At 46.3% G+C, this 25,239-nt stretch overlaps 1 long non-coding RNA gene across 2 annotated transcripts in view; it reads right to left on the bottom strand.

Moving 5' to 3' along the window:
- The window catches only part of LOC138845407 (uncharacterized), a 99,063-nt gene that overhangs the window by 33,934 nt on the left and 39,890 nt on the right, over positions 1-25,239 (bottom strand). For both annotated transcript variants that reach the window (XR_016221359.1, XR_011382502.2), the window contains exon 2: positions 8,607-8,728. This is a non-coding gene — a long non-coding RNA (uncharacterized LOC138845407). The remainder of the gene's footprint in view (positions 1-8,606; positions 8,729-25,239) is intronic.

Consider the following 25,239-nt stretch of genomic DNA (forward strand, 5'->3'; position numbering starts at 1 on the left):
GCTGGTGTATGGACTCCTCCAAATCCCAGCAGCAATTTGAATATGCAATTCGCTTTGCTCAGAGCCTAGCAACCAAGTCTGAACTTAGGAAATGTGAGCTATTATCTTTTTTTAATAATGTTTCTAGGGTGAGCTTTTATTTTGAATACAAAAAGAAAGCCTATTAAAAATGAATATTACCAGGGCAGGCATTTAACCTAGCGGTTAATATGCCCGTTGTCATGCTTACACCCCACGTTGCAGTGTGTGGGTTTGATATTTGGCTCTTGCTCCTGACTCCTGTTAGTGCAGATCCTGAGAGGCAGCAGGGATGCCTCAAGTAGCTGGATCCCTGCCCTTCACATGGGAGACCAAGATTGCATCTCTGGCTCCAGATTTGGGCTTATCAGGGTGAGGAATCTTTTATCTGCCAAGAGCCATTTGGATATTTATAACATCATTCACAGGCCATCAAGCATTATCAACTTAAAAAATCAGCCTAGCATAGATACATTGAATTCTGAGTCCTGCCTGTGGTTTCCTTGGCAGGATCAGACCAAATGATGTCATGGGCCTTATTTGTCCCATGGGCTGCATAGTCCCCACCTCCACTCCAGCCCTGCCCCAGCCACTGTAGACATGTGGAGAGTGAACCAGCGATGGGGATCTCTCTCTTTCTCTCTCTCTCTCTGAGGGCATCTTTCCAACTCTCAAATAGACTTTTAAAATTTTACTTAATTACCAAAACGGGAAGGAAGGCTGAAGAATCCTCAAGTTCAGCTGCTACACTCCCACCTGCTGCAATCTCCTGTCTCTTGCTTGAGCTTCCTCTCTTCATCTTTCACTGGCACTGAATGGGAAGGAGAACTTAGTAGAAACAGTAGGGGAGAAGGCTGAGGTCTAACTAGGAGGCCGGCATGCCTCCCATCACCCTGCAGCTGTTGTCATAGCTCTGATCTGCCCTGCACTGTCCCCTCTGGTTTTTTTGTTTGTTTGTTTGTTTGTTTTTGACAGGCAGAGGAGCAACTGGGACAGAATCTGGCGCCCAGACCGGGACTAGAACCCGGTGTGCCAGTGCCACAAGGCGGAGGTTTAGCCTAGTGAGCTGCAGTGCCAGCCTGCACTTCCCCCTCTGCCTGTGGACTGGGAGAACGGCCCTGACCTTGTGCATCTCCTTATCCCCAGCACCCAGTCACTCCCTAGGAACCTGCCCTCAGTACCTAGTCTAGGGATTGGAAGGAAGGATGGGAAGAGAGGAAGGCACATGGAAGGAGTTTGCACAGTCCTGTTCTATTGTGTCATTGCTGCTGTTATTTTATTGAATTCCTTGCTTTTTCTTCTTTGGCAGCAGTTCTTTTATTTTTTTTTTATTTTTTGACAGGCAGAGTGGACAGAGAGAGAGAGAGACAGAGAGAAAGGTCTTCCTTTTGCCGTTGGTTCACCCTCCAATGGCCACCATGGCTGGCGCGCTGCAGCTGGCGCATCACACTGTTCCAAAGGCAGGAACCAGGTGCTTCTCCTGGTCTCCCATGGGGTGTAGGACCCAAGTACTTGCGCCATCCTCCACTGCACTCCCTGGCCACAGCAGAGAGCTGGCCTGGAAGAGGGGCAACCGGGACAGAATCCGGAACCCCAACCAGGACTAGAACCCGGTGTGCCGGTGCCGCAAGGTGGAGGATTAGCCTAGTGAGCCACAGCGCCGGCCTTTGGCAGCAGTTCTTAAAATAACCTAAACCTATGATCCAAGAAACAAAGAAATGAAATCAGAGGTAATCTGATTTTGCTCTGACTCCCTTTTCTATTGTCTCTGAGGCAGTTGGGAACAACAGAGAGAGAGTTCCAGGCAGGGGAAATTATGTGTGCTCTGTCAGATGCCTCACGTGCAGCTCTGGGACAAGCTTGTGTGTGGAGCAAGCCTTCTGGAAGCCTCTGGAAAGCGTGTAGGCTTCCTTTGCTCTCAGTGCCCTGCTCTCAGGAGAGCTGTACCTTGCTGCACCAGTGGCTGTATGTCCCATTCTTCATCATGCAGACCTCTTGTAGCTGAAGACAGAACGTCCCATCAGAGATAAGAGCACTAAGTAATTAGCTGATGTCTTTGAGTAGCCACTCAATGACAAAATTAGCCTGAATTGTTCAGATAAATTAGGACATGAGTGAAAATGGAGTTTATATCAATAGTGATAACAAGGAGAAAACAGGGACAAGGCTGCTTTGGTCAAATGGGTACAATATTGTGCACCATGTTGTGTGTACGTGTGTGCATGTCTAAACATGAGTTAGTCTATGTGTTGGGGTTTGGGAGATTAACCAGAAAAGGACTAGAGCAGCAGAAGATGCTAAGTGTCTGCTGCCTTTCTCTTCCAAATTCTATGTTCTGTTCCAGAAAGTTATAGCCATGGCCGGCACCGTGGCTCAATAGGCTAATCCTCTGCCTTGCAGCACCAGCACACCGGGTTCTAGTCCTGGTCAGGGTGCCGGATTCTGTCCCGGTTGCCCCTCTTCAAGGCCAGCTCTCTACTAAGGCCCAGGAGTGCAATGGAGGATGGCCCAAGTGCTTGGGCCCTGCACCCCATGGGAGACCAGGAGAAGCACCTGGCTCCTGCCTTTGGATCAGCGCAGTGCGCTGGCCACAGCGTGCCGGCCACAGCGTGCCGGCCGCGGCGGCCATTGGAGGATGAAGCAATGGCAAAAGGAAGACCTTTCTCTCTGTCTCTCTCTCTCAATGTGCACTCTGCCTGTCAAAATAAATAAATAAATAAATAAATAAATAAATAAAAAGTTATAGCCTGGAACCACCAGCAAGAAGGACATGCTCACTGATGGGCTCCTAAACTGAGGCCTGAACTCAACTCTACTTACAATAAAAGAGCTCTGGCACTGAGGGCCTGACAATCCCACTGACAAAACAGCTCCAGAGCTGCTGGAATCTGCCAGGTATGGTTTAGAGCAATGTGCGAGCCCACAATGATACAAGAAATAGGAAGAAGATGAGGAAGAGGTCTGTAGGCACTGAACTACTAGCCAAACAGATGCTCCCTGAGGCTGGACAATGTCTGGATGTGCAGAGAGGAGGGGAGAGTGGAGGGCACCTGGAGGTAGGACAGGAGTCATGTGTTCCAGCCTAGAGGAATAGACAGATGGAGGGGAGCAGTGGGCAGGCTCCCAGGCCAGGGGGCAAGGGAAGGAGGTCCAGGCAAGGGAGGAGTGGAGAGAAGCAGAGATGGAGGACAGAGTGGCTTGATCTGGGTTCCAAGTCTTTAGGTTTTAGCTAACTGCAATTGGAGCCTTCTTTCTTTAAACCTCCATGGCACAGTGACAGATGCTTCAGAAATGAACTTCTCATTGAATTCTCTCCATGGTCCCAGATGGCAGGTATTACGACTCCCATTTTACAAATAAGGGAAACAGAGAGGTTTGAAGGAGGTTCAGAAATTTGTCTACTTGTCTATTGCAAAACCTGCGCTCTCTTCCCTTCTTCTATGACATTGCCTCCATCCCGGACAGTCTTTCCTGCTGATAATCTGCATGTCATACCAGCAACCTGACCTTGGTTTGCCGTCCTTGATCTAGGGTGCCTGTGTGATCCCATCTCGCTCTGAAATTCTGCACATCTCAAGCTGGAGGGAGGAGGGAGCACCTAGTTATGAGACATCACTTGCACATAAAAAGGGTAGTTCACTCTTGTGCTCCACAAACACTGATTTGCGATTTTCTGTCTGCCGCAGTGTGGTCATTGGGAGGCAGAAATTGTCCCTCTGGATCCCAGCTGTGTCAGGAACTGTATGAGCTTGTGCAGGTTCTTTGACATCTCCGAGCTTCAGTTTCCTAATCAGGCAAATGAGGATAATTCTATTCACTTAAATCAGCTATATCAGAGAGAAAGGGAAGTGACCCTTCCATTCTGTTATGTGAAGAAGACAGTAACCCCTTCCTCGCCATGGCTGATCTCTGAATCTGGGTCAGTTTGTGCCAACATCAAAGGGGCCCCCTTCCAGTGCATTCTGCTGCCCCAGTTCTCTGTATGGTAAAGACCAGTGTATCCGTGTCTGTTGATCCCTACAGGTGCACTCCCAGTGAGATCTGATGCGCCGGAGCTTATGTGCACTTCACGGTCACCTCTGCACAACTCCTGTTCTCTGTGAAGTCTGGTGCTAGTGGGAGTATACATATTGACAGATAGCATGCACAGCAGAAGTGTTCAGAACACCCAGGTGTTTCCACTAGAAGGAGGAAGCCATGCTGATGACAACACAGGCCCTCAGACACTACTCAGAGTCAAGCACTGGCTCCATCATCAATGAATCCAGAATGGTCATTTGGAGTCCCTGGTAGGTGACCACCTCCACCCACAGGTTGGGGATACAGAGCTTCATCCAGCATCAAAGGAGAACATCACTGCCTTCAGAATAGGTGAGTGAACACCCAGTTCTAGAGCCAAGACAGGTCATAGATCCTTTCTATGCTCAAAACATGTGAATTCAGGAGAGGAAATTGCATGTGGAGGGAAGCTAAGGAAGAAAGGCCACCCCTAGAAGGCTTATCCTTTGGGGTTGTTTTGCTGTAGACACAAACTAAGGGAACAAGAGGTTGAGAAGACCCAGGCAGGGCAGGTGGGCTGGGCACAGAGCAAGCAGAGAACCCGTGCAGGCTGTGTCAGCATGGAGACCCGGAGAGCCACACGTGCAAGGCCAGCAGAGGTGAGGCTTGTCGAGGCCCCTGCACAGCCTTACAGGAGCCCCTGTCTACATGCTGAGAAAAATCACTACTCCTCCCTCTGCCCCAGTCAGGGCAGGGGACAAGAAGGGTCAGGCGATGGTGAGGGCACCTGCGGTCACAGCTATGTACAGAAGTAACCACCCTGGCCATGTGCTACCTCATCAAATCTCACGCTGCTACTGAGAAGAGGTGATGAGGATCCAAAGTTGGTGACTCACCTAGAATCATGCATTCTGCAGGCATTGCATACATATTCTTTGAACAGATAAACAGGATTTTTCTTGGCTAGAGGGTCAGGCTCATATAGGTGCCAGGTAACATCTTGAACCATGGCCAGAGTCAGAGTTTACATGGGTTGTGTCAAGACTTGGGGAGCCAACTCGAGACTAAGATCAATGCTTAGTCTAGGGTATGGTTGTGTCTAAAGTGAGGTGCAGCTCACACAGTGGGCTCATCAGCCTCATGCTTCAGCATCTTCCTCCGACTCTCTGTCCTGTGATCTCGGGTTGCTCTACCTCGCTGTGCCCCCTCCTCGCTCTGCTCTGAGCTGGCAATCTATCACTGAGCCCACTGCCTCCAGCAGGTGTCCTTCTCCACGGCAGCAGAGCAGGGGCAGCCTGGGTTCCTAGCGCTGTGCCCTGACATACGCCAGGTACAGACAGGATGACAGAGAATGCTCTCATAGGATACAGGATGCTGGCTTCTGGATAACCACAGCACTGTCATTTTGTCCACAAGCACAGACATGTGACTTTGAATAACAGCAAAATACAACCTGGTGGGCAGGGAGGCACTCACAATGAAATCATAAGTAATTTAACTGCAAGTCAATTTACTGCAATTAAATTGCCAGTCCATCAAAATGGAATAGCAGGCGATCTCAGGTGGGTCTTTGCAACCAGACCTCTTGTGCACATCTCCTGAAGGCCCACGGGGATGCAGGGTGCAGCCAGATGCCTGACTGGGGAGTTGGGCTTCCCACACCACCAGTCTGCTCCATCGGTTCATTTTCATCCCCCTCCTTGAAGACACACAAACAGTACCCAAGACTAACTGTGACCCAAATGTGGAACATACGGTGCAATTAGCAAAAGTGCATTAAGAACCAAATTGGTCCTCCACTGCCACTTTCCCAATAATGAGAGGCAGGGATGAGTGGGAAGACAATTGCAAAGCAAATAGCTGGGACACCCTTTGAAGTTCCCTGAGGAGGAAGGCCCAGAGCATGGATTCTGTCTCAGGACCCAGGACCACATGTTGGAGAAGATGCCCATAAATGTCCTTTCCAGAGAAGAGCTGTTCTGGAAGGCAAGTTGGCAGCAGGGAGTAATTCTCAAACATGTCTGGAACCACTGCTCCCCTAACTTCACTGCTGAGGACTTACTGAAAGGAAATCACAAAACTCATAAACGGAGATGTATTTCAACATTGATCTTAACAGTGAAACCTCAGAAAGTAACTAGAAAGGACAGCAATGTGGAGATAGTTAAAGAAATTACAGTGGGGATAAATGATTGAAAAATTATGGCCCCATCAAAAATGACATTTACAAAGAATCATTAACAACACAGGAAGATGTTGCTGATGGAATTTTAAACAAATCCCAGGACATGAATCTAAAAGCACACAGAGATCTCAACTGTTTTATCTCCCAGTTGATGTCTTCATCTCACTTAAAAACTCATTGTAAATACATAAAAGTTGTGAATAGTGGTTCTTGCTAGATTCTGAATGTTTGGTGAGTTGAGAAGCTCTTCCGTTATTTTATATACCTTGCAAATGATTTGTAAAGGAAGTGCAAAGCTTTGATAACCCGAGGGGAAACCATACATCCTTTGAACAAGGCTTGGGTCTCTCTCCCCTGGTGCATCTCTCACTCAGAGTGGACTTTCCTCTGCAGCCAACGCTTTCCCCAGCTCTCAGAAAAAGGCGTTTAGAGGCCCTATGATGTGGCTTCTCTGTGGTTCTTCAGGACCTGGCTCAGGGATTGCTCTCTGCCTTCACATGGTCAGCTCGCCTGATCACTCAAAGCAGTAGCTTGCAGCGTGTTCAGAGCTACCAAGATGAGGCAGTGACACAAACCTTCTATTGAAAGTGGTCTTTAATCTCAAAATGGACATTGATGAGACAAGGGTTGCACCTCCAAGTGATGTCCTAAAAGCTAAAATATATGAAGCATCAAGCCTGGGTCCATGGCATCAAGATCACCCAGGAGCTACTGAAATGCAAGTTCATGGGCCTCACCCCAGACCTACTGCATGAATCTGCAATTACCAAGATTCACAGGTGAATCTGTGCACATTAAAGTCTGAGAAACATTGGAGGTGGTGGTAAGGTGCAGAGGGTTAAGCCGCTGCCTTTGACACCTGCATCCTATAGTAGAGTGCCGGTTAGAACACTGCTGCTCTGCTTCCACTCCAGCTCCCTGCTAATGTGTCTGGGGTGGCAGTGGAGAATGGCCCAAGTCCTTGAGCCCCTTTCATCCATGTGGGAGACACAGATGGAGTTCTAGCTCCTAGTTTTAACCTGGCCCAGCCCTGGGTGTTGTGGCCATTTGGGGAGTGAACCAGCAGATAGAAGAGCTGTCTGTCTGTCTCTCTCTCTCTCTCTTTCTCTTTAACTTCCTCTCTATCACTCTGCCCTTCAAATAAATAAATCTTCAAAAAGCTAGTTTCAGAAACACTGCTCAGTAAGATAAGTGTGTAAGAGCCTAACATCCTAACACGAACACTGGGGAGATGCTAAGAGCACACCTCACTGTTGATGCCAGCTCTGTAATCAAAAAGCTACGCGACCTGGAAAAGCTGACCGTCTTTGTCTAAGGGAGATAAACTATCCAGCTTTTAAGCTTGTGCGTCTGTAAAATGGGAACAATCAGATATCTCCATTCTAGGATTCATATGGATTAAGTTAGGCAGCCTAAAACCCTTAGGATACTCGGCGGAACACAGTAAGAATTAAATGATTTTTATCATCATGGCAAAGATTACGTATGACAGCTGTAAGGATCAAATGAGCTCATGAGTACGCAAGGCTGCAGATGAAGAAGATTCCTGCACAGATGTGCAGAGAGATTGTCTTGCAGATGTGCAGAACCATTCTTTACCTAGAAAGCCAACTGTAAAATGACAGTTGGGATAAAGAGTGAAAATACAGGTTTCCGAGTGGATTTGGACTCCTTGAGCCCCACTCCAGGTATCAGCAAGGACGGGAGCTCCCTTTCCCTCCTTATTCCCTCCTTATTCTTCCCTCTCAGAGAGAAGGCAAAGGGATCCCTTTGTTAGGAGACTTAGGGGAGGCATGGTACATCTACTCTCTCACTCCCCCAGGCATCATTACCAGGCAATCCCTCACCTACGGCAACTGATGAGTCATTTTTGAAAAGTTTTCCCATTTCCAGATGTTAGGAGGCTCTGCTTTTGTGCCACTGACCTAGGAGGAAGGGAAGTCAGGGCTTTCTACCTGCAGCATCAGCTGTCAAGCAAAGTGACTGACAGCCTTTGATGGAGAAATAGGTAAGAGGAAAGCTTTCAGATGGTTCCCATCACCTTGGCCTTGAACAAATGCAGCAGGAAGATGTCCCAGGGAGACACGACTGAGCTTAAAAGGGGAAGAACAGAAGGGACCCAGGGTGGGGAAACATGAAGAGGGTCAGGGAAGGAGCAAGGAAGGAAACCCATGGGGCAACAGGAACCTACTGTCCCCCTGTGGATTCGGTTCTTGACCATGTGACCAAAACTGCAGTTACGTTGATCAGAATTCTGATGATCACGAAGCAAACTGACTGTGACGTACATGGTCCTTAACTTTCCAAATTCTTAACAACATTCGGTTGTCTATTAGCCCATTTCTCATTGCTATACTGAACCACTGAGGTTGAGGAACCTTACAGAGAACAGAGAAGCACTCACGGTTCTGAGGTTCCAGGGGGCAGTGGCAGCACTGGCTTTGCTTCAGGGAGTCTCGTGGCAGATGGCATCACAATGGCAGGAATGATTGGCAGAGGGAGAAACCACCTCAGGAGACAGGAAGCCTGAGAGAGAGTCAGAGGTCATGTCAGGCTTTAATGACAACTCATTCTCACAAGGACTCACTCCAGAAAGCCAGCATCCCCAGGCCCTTCCATGTAGCCTCACCTGTTAAAATTCCATCGTACCCTGGGAGCTAAACTCCTAACACATGAACACTTGGGGGAAAGCACAATCAAACCTGGGCCGACTGCTCTTCTGGTACATTCCCTAGACAGGGCCTGCTGTGGTCTCATTTAATGCAGCACACAACACAGGCTTTAAATGTACATCTGGGGGCCACGGTTGTGGCATAGCGGGGTAAGCTGCCACCTACGGCCACAGCATCCCATGTGGGTGCCAGCTCAAGCCTTTGCTGCTCCACTTCCAACCCAGCTCCCTGCTAATGCACGTGGGAAAGCAGTGGAAGATGGCCCAAGTGCTCGGGCCCCTGCACCCATGGGAAGACCTGAATGGCATCCAGGATCCTGCCTTTGGCCTGGCCCAGCCTTGGGCCTTGGCAGCCATTTGGGGGATGAGCCAGTAAATGCAAGATTCTTTCTAACTCTGCCTTTCAAATAAATAAATAATAAAAATCTTTTTAAAAGAAAACCAAATAATAATAAGCGATGCAGATAGAATGTGGCTCTCAAAAGCCTAAAATATTTTTATAACTGCGTCCTGCCTGATCTTCCTCTGACATGGAACCTACTCTTCATAGCTCCTTCTCCACTTTGTCCTGGCTGCCCTCATATCCCTTCAACTGATCTTCCTTGGACTTTTTTCATCTGGCCTTTGCTGAACTGGCCTGGAGCCTCCTAGAGTTCCATTATCTACTCTCTTCCAGAGGTCAGACACTCCAGGTCAGGAAAGGAAAATGAATGTGGGAACAGGTCAGAGGTCAATAGGGGTTGGTATGCAGCTTGGAAAACTGAGACTAGACGTTCTGCTAAAAATAACTCGGGTTTCTTTTTTCTGGAGCCATTTTCTGGGCCAGATTTATTCATCCCTAAAGTCTAGCCTTTGTCCCTTCAAATGTCCAACCCCAGTGTCTGTCTCAAAAAAGAAGCGAGGTTGGGTTGCTATGCAGGTCCTCAGGACCCCACGGGGCCTGCAGGTTGCACAGGAACAAGGCCACAGCTGTTAGATTTGTCTCCGTTTTCTTTGGCCATTGGGCTGCACTGGTTGAGGCCTCATCCCAGTTTCCTCTTCATCTCAGTTGGGCCTCCTGATCATGGTGGCAATCAAGGAGAATCTAGTCCCCGAGTCACACTGTGAGCCATGGATGGCAGATGCCTTGGGGTTCTGCACTGCCCCCTCTGGCCTCTCAGGCCAGCTACCGGGGTTGGCTTCCTGCAAGCTTGGCCTCACCTTGCAGAGCAGTGCTGTCCTTCACACAGGAGCCAGCACCTCTCAGCTCTGCTGCTCTGCCAGGGCCATGCTGCGTATCACAGTTCCCTGCTGCTCAGGCCCTGTGTGCTCAGCGCATGTGCGCACAGACAGAGGCACAGGGAAAGGCGCACTTCCCACCTCCGTCTCCTGATTCATTTCCAGGTGTCACTCAGTCATACTTGAGATTCTCCGTTGGCCCCTGGAATATCAAGTCTCAGAAGCTTGTGCTTTTACCTTCCTTTCTTCTTGGTCCACCTGGCTGATTCCAAGTCACTTCTCACACAATTCCCATCCAAAGCCTCTCTCCATTCTCGCACCTCCTTCTTCCACTCATGTTCGGTTCTGTCTTTGTGTATTCTTCCGTGGACTTTGCCAACAGCAATGCACTTTCTATTTCCTTCTCTTATAATCAATAATTTCTCATTTTCTCACACCCTATTAGAAGGTTTATAAGGGACAGAAAGCTTGCCAATCACCTCTGTATTTTCATTCCTAGTGTGACACAAACAGCGAACACAAACATTTGCTGAATGATTGAAAGAATGAATGTATGAGTGGTTTGCAGTTATGCTTAGAATCCTGCTGTCACCAAATATATTATCTTGCATACAAATATTAAAATTAGTAAATACTTTCTGAGAATTTATTTGCCACATAGAAATCATTCAATAAATGCTGAACCCTTATATAAACTTCAAAAAAGATAAATAATGGCGCGGAGGGTGAAGCCACTGCTTGTGATGTTGCATCCCATATTGGAGTTCTGGTTCAAGTCTGGCCACTTCTGATCTAGCTCCCCGCTAATGTGCCTGGAAAAGCTGTGAAGATGTCACAAGTACTTCAGTCCCTGCCACCCACGTGAAAGACCCAGACGGAGTTCCTCACCCCTGGTTTCAGCCTGGCTCAATCCTGGTGGCTGTGGCCATTTGGGCAGTTAATCAGACCCCTTTTTCTGTCTGTCTCTCCTATCTCTGTCACACTAAATTTCAAATAAACAAATAAATACAATCTCTTTTTAAAACTACCCAAAGAAATCCCTCAAGAGAGTGAGGGAAATGAATACAAATGCAACAAACCTGACCATAAGGGTTTTATTTAAAAAGTCAGAGAGTGCTAAGTACATGACTGATGGTTTCATGGAACCCAGGAGGTTTTGGGGGAAAGACTGGAGTTGTCTAGAGACCAATTGTATTAATTTCAGGCATACTTATGGTGTGCCTAGTTAATGTCAGGTGAAGTGTGTAATAAGACTGAGCTTAAATGATGAATACCTCAGTATTCACCAGGCAGTAATTATTTTGAAAGTAAGAGAATATTTACTTCATTTGAATATATTTTACAACTTGCGATCTCCTAAAGGTAAAATTTGAGTTCAAGGTAGTAGGAAATTCTAGCAATCAATGGTACTCAGTTCTATCTTAGGCTTGGGTTGAACACAGGCTGCTTAAGTCTGACTTCTCTCTGCTAACTGAATCTTAAGTCAGACCCCTAAGGATAATCCTGATATTAATGAGTAGGACTAATACCAATTCTGTTTGTGCATATAGAAGGAACAGGGTCAGAGCACCTAGGAACTTTTTAATTGAATCATGGATTTGTTACTACCTAGTCTGAGCCCTCAAATTATGTTTACAGAGGCAGATCTGCTCATTTTCTATGTGTGATTTGGGGGAACTAGGCAGTAAGATTATGGAGGAATATATGAGCGGGGCTTTCTGCCAGCCCTGCACTGTAACTCCATCCCTGTCCCTATCAAACTTGTACCCCACTTTCCCAGGATGTACCTGTGTCCCATCCAGAACCAGGAAGGAGAAGACACTATGATGACCAGGTGGAAGTTAACCTACATGTGGAGGTGCCAGCAAACTCCCAGATGACCTCATTCAAGCTAAACTCCACCAGCCCGATCTCGGGAAAGACACTGATATTGAGAGGGCTGCTGTTAGCCCTTTGACCATGCCCCTGTGTCCTCTCTGAACTCCTCCCACCCTCTCTCCTCATAGGCGGCTCTCTGCGTAACAGGTATCTCTCTGTGTGGAGTTACCACACTCACCTGTGAATGTACATGCACTCTCTCTGTTAAATGAATTCTGCTCTCATTGGGGCACTGTATTGATGGCTCTTTATGACACTTAAATCCTTATCTCTGTAGGATCAAGAAGCTGGAATAAAGATTAAGAGACCTAGACCCGTAACATCACCTGTCACCTTGGGCTATGTCTGAAGAGGCAGAATGTGTAAGGGGGAAGTCATAGGCTTGGGAGCCCAACAGAGTTGGACCTTCATTTGCGTGCTTTGTAAACTTGAATAAATTGGTTTTTCCTTTTTGGAAACCAGGTTTATTTTCCTGACATACAGAGGGAAAACTGCTGCTGCCACAGAATTGCAAGAGAAAACAGAGTGGCTTGGATGGGGCCTTAGCAATGGGCCTGCCCAGTCACCCCATTTTCCCATTCACAGAATCAAGATTCCTGTGATTGGGATCCTTTACATGGACTGCTGAAGTTCCTGCTATTTCTGCTCCCTCCTGACTCCGCTGGCCAAAAGAGTGGGAGAATTAATGACACAGCAATGTGGAGCCAAGAATCCAAGAATGAGAATCCCTTGTCTCTTCCTCGTACTTCCCAGGTGCTCAGAGCTACACAGTTACTTGTGTGAGCTAAATGTGGTTTGAATAAGAGGCTGGGTGTCCTGCAGAGAACTGGAGATTCTGGAATTTTCCCTTTGGGTTATATAAAATGAGATTTTTTAAAATGGATGTATAAGTGTCCATTTGTTACTATAATCTTACACTTTATCTTCATTTCTGATTGCTGTTTAATCAGCAATAGCTTGGAACAATTGAGCTTTTAGTTTCGTCCTCTGTTAAGCAAGTAATGATGTGTAAACAAACACTTAAATAAGTGCTACTTCAAGAGACCTTTTTCCCCCTTTGTAATGTGAAGAATCCTTTTCTGGGTAAATGAGTCCACCCTCTAATTTGCCAGTAGGATATTTCTGGACTCCATTTACCTATTCTGTTTAGAGTTTAATTACACATGAAGGTTGAAGAATTAGTTTTCTATAGCTGTTGTAATAAATTACTAGACTTAGCAGCCTAAAACAAAACTTCTGTTTTTCTAATTAGCTCTACTCCTCTAAGTCCGAAGTCTAGACAGGGAGAGCTCAGCAAGGTGTTGGTACTTTGGGTCTCATGAGACAAAGTCAAACTGTGGCTGGCCAGTCTGGGCTCTGGTTTTGGAAGTTCTGGGAAAGAATCCATCCCCAGTTGCCTCCTGTGCTTACAGGACTGAAGGCCTCATTTCCTGGCTGGCTGTGGGCTGGGGACCACTCGGTGCTCCTGGAGACTGGAACCACCTGCGTTCCTTCTCCTAGGGTCCTCTCCCTCTCCAAACCAGCAACAGGGCACTGAGGCCTTTCTTTTTCTCAACTGGACTTTCCTTCTGTTTTCTTTTTCTACTACCTCTGGAAGACAAAACGTTACTCAAGGACACTTGGAAAAGCACAGGACTGTCAAGAGGACACCAGAGAGATAAAGAGCTTCTTGTTTAGTGAAAACTGAGAGGCCTCCAGCAGTCTCTGTGCCTTCGCCATGCACCACTAAAGTCTGACCACTCCCAGCCTACTCTGCATACCCACTTCCCCATGTTGCCCCCGGGATCACTCTCCCATCATGTATGAGATGCCATGATGAACACATGTGTGCTGACTTCTACGTGGAGGCATTATGAAACCTTCCCAGAGACCCCACCCAAACTCCACCCCCACTGTATATTCACTTAGGACACAACCCTACTTGATAGAGGGGTGACAAAACTGGGCTAGGGACAGTTCACCCTCATGAGGCTGCCAGCATGCACCTCGGAATGTGTACTATCACTTTAAATTCTCCCATTCTTGCACTTTATCTATGCCTCTGCTTTGAGTTCATCTCTCACGTCCAGACAAGTGTTGAGGGAAAACTGGTGAGATGAGTCCAGGTTAGTGTCCTGGTGTCAATGACAATTTACAAGACCGGACGCAAGGGAAAGAAGAGACGCAGCAATGTTTCACTTGAGTAGAAGTGGAGAAGCTCTGAGCAAACAGAGGGGCTGGTGTAAAGAGAGACGGAGCCACTGAGGTCTCGCAGACTAGGGGCATTTCTATATCTTTAACACATCATCTCCAAAGAGAAAAAAATGTAGTAGTTCTACATGGGCTGCTATGAAGGCGGGGCAGTCTCAATGGAGCCTTTTCTAACTTGCTCTGTCAAAACCAAAGTCTTGTGGTCCACTGGCAAGTATTTGTTACAGTGGGCTTCCCTCCCGTTCTGTTAGTGTGTACATGCAGGCAAGAAGCTGCAGGATGGAGCCAGCCTGGCCTGCTGTTAGTCCTGGGCTCCATCACAAGAACTCACACTAAGTCCAGCTGAGACCATACCCCACAATGGCAACAGGTGCAGAGAGCACAGTGGGACTTTGCAGCAGGACAAGGACTGGACTCAGCTGTAAGAACAGTATGACTGTTTATAGTGCACGAGCATGGTGAGGGGTGTATCTGCACCAGAACTCACTAAGAGGCAACAGCAGGAGTGGAAGGGACTCTGGCCACACCACCCTCCCAGGATCTTGTGAACAGCACAGGGTGACCAGATGTCACCTAGGCACAATGGAGGGTAAGGAATCTGATCAGATGCTGAGGCTGATCAGAGACTGCAGCTGGGGTTTCAGGTTAAACTGATTTAGCAGAGTTCTTAGCTGAAACCAGATTTGACAAGTACGGGCATAGATGGGCCTGGGGGAAGTTTCAGGAGCCTGAGTAAGGTCTGGTCAAGAAAACAGTCACTATCACATCACACAGAAAGTTTGTTCATTCAAAGATGTGTGATTAGATCTGATCTACCCAAATAATTTCTCATTTTCAAGGGCAACTGTACCGTGCCACTTTACCCAGTCTGGGCATGATACCTCTCACTAGTCACAGCTTCTAGGGATGTGGGCATGCAATCTTGAGTGCCAGTCCCAGGAATTCTGTCCACCCACAGGAACATCTTACCAAAGATCATTGTCTCTAGATGAAGCCCCTGCACTGGGTCCCCCCAGAAAAACAGACTGAAGACCACAGTGGAGCCACTCATACTAAAGTTCCACATTACCAAAGTGAAGCTAAGTGGTCATCTAACCAGACCATAGCATGCAGGGAAGAGAGCTAACAGCCACCTTTCCCACACAGTCCAGTGTCAATCAGCGAGATAAGTGGCCACGGTTGTGGCACTACAGACTAAGCCACAACCCGTGATGCTGGCATCCCTGGCTTTTGCCTGGCCTGGATGTTGCAGCCAATTGGGAAGTAAATGAACCAATGGAAGATCTCTCTGTCTCTCTCTCCTCTCTCTGTAACTCTTCCTTTCAAATAAATAAATATTTGAAAAGAAATTGGCAAGATAATAAAGTTTCCTATGCATGCCTCACCCTTTACAAAAACAAGTTACCTGATTTTTCTATTTTCTGTCTCCTTTTCCCCACTTTACAAGGAAAGTCGCTTTGAAAGAAACAGTGCAGGCTGGTGTGGTGCACAGCAGGTTAAGCCATTGCCTGCAACACTAGCATCCCATATATGCCTGGGAAAGCAGCAGAGGACAGCTCAGTGCTTGGTGCTTGGGCTCCTGCCACCTACGTGGGAGACCCAGAAGAAGCTCCTTGCTCCTGGCTTTGGCCTGCCCAGCCCCAGCTGTTGTGCCCATTTAGGGAGTGAACCAGTGGATAGAAGACCTCCCTCTCTGTCTCTTCCTCTCTCTAACTCTGCCTTACAAATAAATAAAAGTAAATCTTTTAAAAAATTAAAAAGAACAAATCGCTTTTTATTTTTTATCATCATCCAATATTTATCCACTTTCTGTTCTTTAAGCCACATTTTGGTTTTGGTTTCCATGTTCTTCAGCCCTTCTTGGTCTACAATACCAATCTCCTCTGATCAGCTCCCAAGAACTCACTCTGTGTGAAGGAAGGAAGGACTGCCTAATTCTAGAGTCTAACACCAGTTAAGACTTTAACCAAATGTGTTGTCACTTCATTTTCTGATAATTCTCTGCAGCAAATTGGTTTCACATTCCATGTGTTCCCTGGTCTCCCTGAGCACCCCTGAACTTTCTGAAGCATAATCCAATCCCTACTGAGAAAGCCTGGGAAACCAAATGAAAGTAAACTGAGCACCATAGCAGAGTGAGAAATCAGACATAGGGACTTCTCGATGATTTTCTGGAGTTAACATCACTGAAAGATGAAACTTCAGAGGTTGGGCTGAACTCAGGTTCTGAAGTAGCTGGCTGAGACTGAGGAGGAATAAACCCAGAGTCAACATTCCCCAGTGTTGGAATAATCCCCGTGAAGTGCAACATTATATACAGTGCCCAAGAAGGAGTCCAGAAACTATCACTCCTAAATATGGTGTCCTGGTTTGCTGCCTATTTTAAACTATAGGGACCTAGAGCAGAGCGGGTGTCAGGAGAGACTTCCTCTCATGTTTCCTATTGTGCTAAATTCTGGACCCCCAAAGAAGAATCTAATTACCTCTGGTCCCTCTGCTGAGTTTTCATCAACTGAAACTCATATGGCAGGAAGAAAGAGTGAAGTCTGTCAACCTATCTGAGGTGACTTTTGTCACACTCCATTGTCTCTACTTGGGCCCATTCAGTATCACAAAGAATCTTGTGTTACCCCTTGTCTATTCTGCAGGTTCGGTGGGTAGACTTTGTCCCAGGCAATTGTGTGTGTCTTCAAACCCTATGAATTCCCTAAAACTCATCTACTAGTCTCCTCTAAGTTGTCTATCTGCTCCATTCTCCTCCTCCCCTGGGGACAAGGGATATACAGGCTTCTGAAATGCTATGGTTTGATGGGACAGGGCTCCCAGGATTCATGCAGACATGTAAGCTCCATGGTTGTAAGTTCATGGTATTGAGAGAGTAAAAGACTGACCCCACTAAGGTGTCTGAGAGGTGAGCCTGCTGGGGGATCCTTGGATCACTTGTGAGCATGCTTCAGGTCGTTTTCATGAGAGTGCTGGCTACAAAAGCCAGGTTGGGCCTACCTGCTCCCTCTCTGCTTCCTGGTTCACCTTGTGATGGACTCTTTCTCCGTGTCACCATCTTGAATCCCCAGCCTTGACACATGGCCAACCCGAGACTGTGAGCTGAAATCAGCTGCCTTTCCTTTTAGTAATAAGATGACCAGTAGAGAAAACTGAGAGTGGGAGTGGGGTCATCACTGTAACTAAAACCCAAAAACTTGGGGGAAGCTTTGGAATTGGTTTACTGGAAAAAGTTTGGGGGAAGAAAAGGTTTACTGGAAAAGAGTTTGGGGGAGGGGCCAGCATTGTGCTGTGGCGGGTAAGGCCACCGCCTGTGGTGCCGGCATCCCATATGGGTGCCAGTTTGTGTCCCACCTGCTCCACTTCCCATCCAGCTCTCTGCTATGGCCTGGGATAGCAGAAGAAGATGGTCCAAGTCCTTGGGCCCCTGCACCCACATGGGAGACCTAGAGGAAGCTCCTGGCTCTTGGCTTCGGATCAGCACAGCTCTGGCCATTGTGGTCATTTGGGGAGTGAACCAGTGGATGGAGGACCTATCTCTCTCTCTCTCTCTCTCTCTCTGTCTTTCAAATAAACAAATAAATATTTAAAAAAAATAAAAAGAGCTTGGGGGAGCCAACCAGAGAAAGCCTCAAGTGCTAAAAGCTGAGATCAGGGCAATTTTAACAAGGGCCTGGAAGAACAACAAAAGCTGTGCTGATGAGGTTTCAGAAGGAAATGAAGATGCAGCAGGGAACTGCAGTAAGGCCCCTGGTAGCCTCACTGTGCCCAACCCTGATACTGTGTGGAAGGCTAAACTTCAAGACGTGGATCCATTTGCAGACGCCATTGGAAGGCAGCAAAGGGCTCCAGCTTTGGCATGGGTGCTGCTGACTGTATTCTAGCTCAACATGTGAACTATCCTGAACACATGCTCTACCTGACAGCCCACCCAGTCTTGGACTGTGAATCTTCAAAACCAGGAGCCAAATAAACCTACTTCCTTCATGAGGAGCTTCTCTCGGTATCTTGCTGTAGTCAAGAAAAGCTGACAGATAAATCATGTCAGGATAGTGGGTCATCACCATGATGGTCTCCATGCAGGTGACAACTTCTGTATCTGTCTATCTTCAGTTCCTCTCAGTGAACCTTCACAGGAAGGAAAGAATGCTTCCCTTTCACCCCTACCCCTGAGAATCTTCTTTGGCTGGAGTTGGCATTCATTAGTTGTTTCCTAACTATTCCAGCAATAAGAACTTGAGTCAACAGTAAGAAAATTCTTAATTTTTTTAAAAAATTTACTTATTTGAAAGGCAGAGTTAAACAGAGAGAGAGAGAGAGAGAGAGAGATCTTCGATCCATTGGTTCATTTCCCAAATGGCTGCAATGGTTGAGACTGGGCCAGACCAAAGCCAGGAGTCTGGAATTCTGTCTGGGTCTCCTATTTAGGTGCAGTGGCCCAAGGACTTGGGCCATCTTCCACTCTATCCCAGGCACATTAACAGGAAACTAGGGGCCAATGTCGTGGCCCAGTAGGTTACTCCTCTGCCTGTGGCACCAGCATCCCATATGGACACCACTTCTAGTCCCAGCTGCTCCTCTTCCAAACCAGCTCTCTGCGATGGCCTGGGAAAGCAGAAGAATGCCCAAGTGCTTGGGCCCCTGCACCAGCATTGGAGATCAAGAAGAAGCTCCTGGCTCCTGGCTTTGGATTGGCACAGCTCCAGCTGTTGCAGCCATTTAGGGAGTGAACCAGCAGATGGAAGACCTTTCTCTCTGTCTCTTCCTCTCACTGTCTGTAACTTTACCACTCAAATAAAATAAAATCTTAAAAAAAAAAAAAAAACAGGAAACTAGATGGGAAACAGAGCATCCAGGACTTGAACCAGCATCCACATATGATGCCAGCATTGCAGGCAATGGCTTAATCTACCATACCACAACACCAGGCCAGAAGTTTCTTAATTTAAACTCTTTATTTCTTTATATAGTTATTTATAAATTTATCTTATTTATTTATATTTAAATATTTGCTACAGCGTGTGGTAGTTGTGAGTAGACAAAATCTCCATTACTCATTGCAATCATTCATTTTCAGGGAATACTGAGGATTCATCATGTGTTAAACACCGATGTGGCTATGAGAGAAGCAGCAGCAGACTAGCTGTGCCCATACCTGTATTCACAGAATTTACACTCTCCAGCCCTGGGAAGTGAGTGGCTGCACAGGTACAGATGTCCCAAGTGTGTGACCATCAGGAGTGATGCCCACGGCAGACAGCTGCTGGACACCATGGGGCAGGTCCAGAGTTAGGTCAGGGGAAGGTGAACACTAGGGCATCACCCCTGCTTTCCCAAGGAAAGTGCTCTGCTGCTTTCCTCAAGCTTCAGGGTTCACTGGAGCCAGCTCTGGGAAGACAGATAAATTTAAACAGGAAGACTTAACCAGAGACATCAAGTTTTATCTAGGGTGTATATGAGCTCCATATCATTTAAAATGCATAACAAATTTCTGTCCTGCATAGGAGTTTGAGTGGGATACTGACTTGAGCACAGGGGTCGAATGCCTTTCTCTCCATTAATTCCATTAGAAGGATTGATGGGTCATAAACATGCAGAAAATTTTCATCAGCCCTGGGTTGCAATCAAAAGTGAAAAATCAACTTCAGAGATTTACAAGCTACATCTTATTGTCATTGAGGGGAAAATAAAGAGGCAAGCCTGCAACTGCACAGGGGCATCACGTGGCTGATAGAGCATTAGCTTGTAAACAAACTTCACAGAGTGTGTTGACAACATCTTGGCTGCCTGGGATTTGCAGACTCCAAGAGAAAGAGCACCAATAGGGAAGCAGCTGTAAGATGCTGTCCTGAGCCTCACACCAGAGGGAGAAGGGTAAAGAAAGCCCCCATGCCCAGAAATGAAGCGCAACTGCCCTCATGAGGCTGGAGTACGTGCCCCTTACCACCACAGAGAGAGGCAAGCCTAGGAGGCAGGAACAGCTAGAGGCAGCTCTCCTGTTCTGTTTCTTTTCTGTACTATGCACCCCCAGGGCCATGAACTTGGAGAAAATAGTCTGTACAGGCAGTGAACAGCAGCACCAGCAAGGAGGACCCCCAGCCAGCACACACTCCATAGGGACTACCAGTGATGTAATTCAATTCAGACAGGCAGACTGAGGCACAGACATAAGTAACTGCCCAGTAGTTTGTAGTGAGATATTCAAGGGGTCTTCAAAATTTTCATGGACATGGAAAGTAAGTTTCAAGGAAAAACTATGCATAAGCTGCAAAATTTATTTGCACCAAAATCATACTAACTTATTATACTGTGTCTGAGTACAATCTAGTTCGAAAGATTGTACTCAGATCAAACATCACTTTGAATCAGGCGCCCAATCAGAGCAGCATGGATTCTGCTAAAATTGAGGCAAGAGAAAACACCAAACTTAGGAAGGTTGGGGAGAATGCTGAAATTAAGACAATGCTCCAGTGGAATTAGCAATTTACAAATGGGTAAATTATTTCAAAAAGGGACAAGAGGATGTTGAAGATAAGCCTGCAGCAGAAGACTATGCACATCAATCTGCAAAGAAGCAATTAAACTTATTCAAGCCCTACTTGATGAAGAAACACAAATGACAGCAGAACCAGCAGCCAACACCACAGACACCTCAACTAGTTCAGCTTAAACAGCTGTGGCCCCAAAAAGAAAGTGCAGCAAACTTTCCACTCAACAGGTGCCAGAATGTGGCATCCAACTCGGCTGCAGACAAGAGCAGAACTTTCAGTGGAAACTTTAAATAAGCGACACCAAGATTCCGAAGCATTTCTTTGAAGAGTTATAACAGGAGATGAAACCTGGCTTTACCTGAAGGACTCTGAAGACAAAGCACAGCTAGAGAAGTGGCTACCAAGAGGTGGACGTGGTCCAGTCAAAGCAAAAGGGAGCAGTGTATTCCGTATCTAACAGTCCACCTTGCACATGACCATGTTTTGTTTTTTTTTTCTTTTCTTTTTTTTTTTTTTTTTTTGACAGGCAGAGTGGACAGTGAGAGAGAGACAGAGAGAAAGGTCTTCCTTGTGCCATTGGTTCACCCTCCAACAGCTGCCACAGCTGGCCCGCTACGACCAGCGCACCGTGCTGATCCAAAGGCAGGAGCCAGGTGCTTCTCTTGGTCTCCCATGGGGAGCAGGGCCCAAGCACATGTGCCATCCTCCACTGCACTCCTGGGCCAAAGCAGAGAGCTGGACTGGAAGAGGGGCAACTGGGACAGAATCCAGCACTCTGACCAGGACTAGAACCCTGTGTGCTGGCGCCGCAGACAGAGGATTAGCCTATCGAGCTGCGGCACCAGCCAACCACGTTTTCTATTTCCAGTCATCAGTTGATGGACATCTTGGTTGAGTCCATTGCTTTGCTATTGTGAATTGATCTACAATAAACATGGGAGTGCTTTCATATGCCAACTTCTGGGTGGAACTGGAGATCACTATGCAAAGGGAAATAATGCAGCCCAGAAAGACAAATATCATGTTTCCTCTCATACGTAAAGGTTAATACACACACACATATAAAAGAAAGAAAAGTGCATGGATATCATATTGTTTGGTCCATAGTTATAACTCCATTAAATTATAATCTCTACAATTTAATAACATACCATATTGGGGCTGGAGCTGTGGTGCAGCAGTTAAAGCCACCACCTGTAGTGCCAGCATCTCATATGGGTGCCAGTTTGAGACCTGGCTGCTCCACTTCTGATCCAGCTCTCTGCTATGGCATGGGAAAGCAGTGGAAGATGGCCTAAGTCCTTGGGCCCCTGCACTCACATGGGAGACCCAGAGGAAGCTCCTGGCTCCTGGCTTTGGATCGGCACAGCTCCAGCCATTGTGGCCATCTGCGGAGTGAACCTGCAGATAGAAGATCTCTCTCTCTTTCTCTCTCTCTCTGCCTCTGCCTCTCTATAACTCTGCCTTTCAAGTAAATAAATAAATACTTTTAAAAGAAATAATACACCATTATTTCCTCACTTGTGACAACTTTTATGAATCCTGCATCATGTGATATCAATATCCTTGTTTTCAAGAAAAAATAGTATGCATGTATAGGATATCTACATACGAAGTGAACTTGGGAAAATGCTGAAAAGATTAAATCTAAGAACATAAATATGATCTTTAAAATACATAGATTGATGTAATGAAAGTGATCTAGATTTTCCCAATTTTTTAGTTATAGCTGATTCTGTTTCATTTGTGTTTGATTACATACAGCACACACCAAAACATTACATTTTTGCATCTCAAGGTGATTATTACAAGCCAAAATCTCCATTTACTCTTCCTTATAACCAAGGTGGTGGGGCTGGAATTGTGGCACAGCAGGTAAAGTCACTGCCTTCAACCCCGGCATCCCATATGGGCACAAGCTCAAGTCCCCACTGCTCCACTTCTGATCCTGCTCCCTGTTAATGTGCCTAGGAAAAGCAGCAGCAGATGGCCCCAGTGCTTGGGCCCCTGCCACCCATGTGGGAGACCCAGATGAAGCTCCTGGCTCCTAGCTTCAGCTTGACCCAGCCCTGGCCATTGTGGTCATCTGGGGAGTGAACCAGAAGATGAAAGATCTCTCTCTCTCTGTCTTTCATTCTCTTTCTGTAACTCTGACTTTCAAATACATAAATAAATATTTAAAAACAAAAACAAAGTGATATATATATGTGTATATGTACATACACATATAGACAAGGGCCAGAGTGTGAACAGATGATATGGTGTCTTCAGGCTCACAGTTGATGAAGGGATCCTTCATAGGATATGACAAGTACAGAACATTTACATGCATCATTTATAGACAACTGATTACATGTGTGTAATAACATCTCAGGGGATTCATCTGAATGACAGCATGATAAAAACCAGTAACTCTTCGATGTCCAACACAATTGGTGATACAAGATCACTAGCTTCCTTTATTTACATTCACCAAAATTATATAAACATTTAAAACTGGTACAGAATTGCCAATTAAGGCTATATTAGCCATGAAAGGAGAGGTTGTGTATGTAAAGGCAGCGACTCTCAACTTTTCTATTCATGTGTTCACCTATTAACTCTAAAAGAGGACACCAGTGAGTTAGTTTACTGAAAAAAAAATTCATAATTTGTGAGATTTTCCTCCTCCCTTCCAAGGTACTGAAACAGAACTTCACACATATGATTTCTTGAGCAAAAATGGAAAAGAATACTTGAATACATTATATAACCCAAAGTAATTCTGCACTAATGGAACATTACTTCCTATAGAAAGAAGGCTAAAAAGTGAATATTAAAAACATGAGATTTAGAAAAACAAGTGAACTTATCAAAAGCAAAGATCATGGCAACAGTTTTGGAGGTGCTCAAGGCACTGTGCTGTTGACTGTTTGGGGAATAAATCAAGGTAACATCTTTTTTTTTTTTTTTTTTTTACCGGCCCGGTAACATCTTCTTACAAGGCTGTTTTGAGAAAGTCACCCAAAAGGTTAGCAGAAAAATGCCCAGGAAGCTTTACAAGAGAATCTTCTATGATGACAAAGTTCCTACTCATTCCTCTCATCAAAGAAGGCGATTTTATGAGAGGTTCGATGGAAAATAGCCCTGATTTGCCTCCTTCTGAATTCCTTTTGTTTCCTAATCTAAAAAAAAAAAAAATATGGAGCCGGTGCTATGGTGTAGTGGGTAAAGCCACTGCCTGCAGTGCCAGCATCCCACATGGGCGCCAGTTGAAGTCCCAGCTGCTCCACTTCCGATCCAGCTCTCTGCTGTGGTCCAAATCCTTGGGCCCCTGCACCCACGTGGGAGACCCAGAAGAAGCTCTTGGTTCCTTGCTACAGACTGCGGCAGCTCTGGCTGTTGCAGCCATCTAGGGAGTGAATCAGTGGATGTAAAACCTCTCTCTCTCTCTCTATCTCTCTCCTCTCTAACTCTGGCTTTCAAGTGAACAAATAAATCTTTTAAAAAAATTTAAAAGACACCAATTTTTGTTTGTTTAATAATTAAGTAAACTGAAAATAGACCTTTGTAAAAATTAAGAGTGGGAATGTGAGAGGGAGGAGGAGGAAGGGTTGGAGCATGGGCAAGAGGAAGGTAGGGGGCGAAGTGTCACTATGTTCCTAAATCTGTATCTAGGAAACACACAAAATTTGTATAACTTAAATAATTTTTTATAAAAAGATTTACTTATTTATTTGAAAGTCAGAATTACAGATAGAGGGGGAATGACAGAGAGAGATCATCCATCTGCTGGTTCACTCCCTAACCAGCCAAGACAGCCAGGGCTGAGCCAGGCTGAAGCCAGGAGCCAGGGGCTTCTTCAGGGTCTCCCACATGCGTGCAGTGGTGCAAGCATTTGGGCCCTCCCCTCTGCCTTTCCAGGCACATTAGCAGGGAGCTGGATAGGAGGTAGAGCAGCCGGGACTCAAACTGCCCTTATGGGATACTGGCACTGCAGAAGGTGGTTTAAACCCTGGTGCCACAATGCCAGCCTTCTGTGTTTCTTATACCACACTGTAAAGTCCAGTCTGCTAGTCCTCAAGGCCCAGAACAATGCTGGCACACATAGATAATCAATGAATGTAAAGTTCCTTTGACCTCCTGTTATCAGCCCCCAGCCTCTCTCATGACTAGAGCATCTCATTTCAGAAAATGTGAAATTCAGAGTTGAGTTCTCCTAAGTGAAGGAGCCACACCACCCCATGCCACCTTCACCTACTAAACCTGCATCAGGAGTGCATGGTCTGTCCGTTCTCTTCTCCATTTCCTTATTTCCTGGAGCTTCCTGCGCTCTGCAGCCACTTCCCCTGCTAGGAGGAAGCTGGAAGGGACTAATTGCTCTCCCAAACTGCCATTCTGTCTTTGTGGCTCCAGGTCCGGGCCCCAGTAAGTCCCTCAGCATGTCTGTGTGTATGGCAGCCAATGGCTTGGATTCTCAAGGGCACCTGATGAGTTTTATAAGCCTTTATGACACTCAATACATAATAAATAATAATACACTCATGCTGCCAGAGGATCACTCTATGACTGCAGCTATGATGAACCACTCAGAAGGAAGTAATAAC

The sequence above is a fragment of the Oryctolagus cuniculus genome, chromosome 15, assembly GCF_051225735.1.
Source record: "Oryctolagus cuniculus isolate XC-2025 breed Fujian yellow rabbit chromosome 15, ASM5122573v1, whole genome shotgun sequence".
NCBI lineage: Eukaryota > Metazoa > Chordata > Mammalia > Lagomorpha > Leporidae > Oryctolagus > Oryctolagus cuniculus.